Source organism: Brassica oleracea, chromosome C1 (genome assembly GCF_000695525.1).
Source record: "Brassica oleracea var. oleracea cultivar TO1000 chromosome C1, BOL, whole genome shotgun sequence".
Taxonomy (NCBI): domain Eukaryota; kingdom Viridiplantae; phylum Streptophyta; class Magnoliopsida; order Brassicales; family Brassicaceae; genus Brassica; species Brassica oleracea.
In genome coordinates, this window is record NC_027748.1 from 28,426,593 (window position 1) to 28,428,547 (window position 1,955).

Consider the following 1,955-nt stretch of genomic DNA (forward strand, 5'->3'; position numbering starts at 1 on the left):
TACAGGAGCTGCTCAACCTGTAGAAGAGGGCACTGGCTTACTACAATCGTCCAGATGAGTACTACGCCAACAGATCAGCTATTCGACTTCCAGAGATTCAGAAGCAGAATTTTAAGCTGAAGCCTCAGTACTACACACTCGTGTCGCATCTACCCTACTCTGGGTTACTGCACGAGCATCCTATGAACCATCTAGAGAGGTTCGAGGATCTTATCGCTTCTATTCGTATGGATGGAGTCCCCGAGGACTACCTATTGTGCAAGCTCTTCATGTATTCTCTGACTGGAGAAGCGATGCACTGGCTTAAGCAGCTACCCACAGGATCTCTAACATCCTGGGCAGACATCAAGAATGCTTTCTTGCGAAACTTCTTCGATGAGGCACGCGCTGAAGACTTGAGGAGCAAAATTGCTACATTCGCGCAGGAGACTGGAGAGTCTTTCAAAGATGCGTGGATCAGATTCAAGTTCTTCCAGCGGGATTGTCCACACCACGGATTCAACGAAGTGCAACTACTGAGAACTTTCATCAGAGGTATCGCCTTGAGGTATCAGATGGCTCTTGATACAGCTAGCGAGGGAAACTTCAACACCAGGAATCCGGTGGAAGCTTTGAGACTGATAGAAAATCTAGCAAACAGCAGCAGCACCAAGAACACTGACTTTGAGAGAAAGAAGTCTGTTGCATCCCTAGAGAAAGAGCAGATGGACGAAGTTAAAGCATAGTTAGATGTAGTTCATGAGTTTCTTAGGAAGCAGGTCTGCTCAGCTGAAGGAGAAGTAGCTGTAGACATGGAAGGAGAAGAAGATGTGAACAACATTGGAGGTACTGGATTTCAGAAGTTTGGAAACTAGGCTGGAAACAGAAACTTCTATGGCAATGGCCAGAGGAGTAACTAGAGTTCACAGTTCCAGAAATCTTTCAGCAACAACAGCAGAGGCTATGGAAACTCATTTTACCAGAATCCACCACCACAGACTCATGAAAGCAAGATTGAAATAATGCTTGACAGAGTTCTGGAAGGACAACAACAACTCACTGTGGACTTCAATGGGGCGATAGATTCCGCCTACAACAGTCTGAACACGAGAATTGAGACCTTAGGGACACAGGTGAGGAAGCTTGAAATGCAAGTGGTTCAAACTGGAGACACTGTAAAGAGGCAAGAAGCCTTGGCTAGAGATGCAGGAGTTGAGAAAGCAAAACACCACATAAATGCCATCATAGATGAATGATTTCTGGCAAGTGGTGAAGCATGAGAAGCTTGGAGAAGAAGACTTCGAAGTTGAAAGCTCCATGAGTTTCGGCGGATCACTTTGGTGTTGGCCGATTTCAATGGATGCACATCGCTCGACAGACCATGATGAAGATCGATCGAAAGATTACTCTAACCATCGATCTACGTCATCTGCAAAATCAACTGCGGAGTGTAGTGCAGTTCGGATCATGACTCATGAGGAATTCACAAAAAAACCAACCCTCCCCTTTCTACGTCAAAATCGATCGACGGCAAGAGCCAGCATTCGACCGATAGAGAGAGACTGATATCGATCGACCCCCCTCACCTCCCATTGATCGATGGGCACCTCTCCCCTACCGAGTGTGATTACCATCTATTGATAGTGACCGAATCAACGCACTCAGGCCGCCCCCTAATCCTTTAGCAAACCCACCAGAACCTACAACCAACCCTTCAGACACTACACCAGAGCCTATGAAAGTTGATGAGGCAGCTGAAGGAAGAAGGTTAAGGAAAAGAAAGGAGAAGATTCCTAAGAACCTTAAGAGGGAAGCTAATGAGAAGGAGATGGATGGTTTCACTAAGAGAGTCCTTAGAATCCCAGGGGAGAAACCTTTTGATGAAGTTTATTACACACACTGGTTGTGGATATTCTTCAGAGAGACTAAGGAGACTGAGGAGGACATTAGGAGAATGTTTCATCATGTCAGGGAAA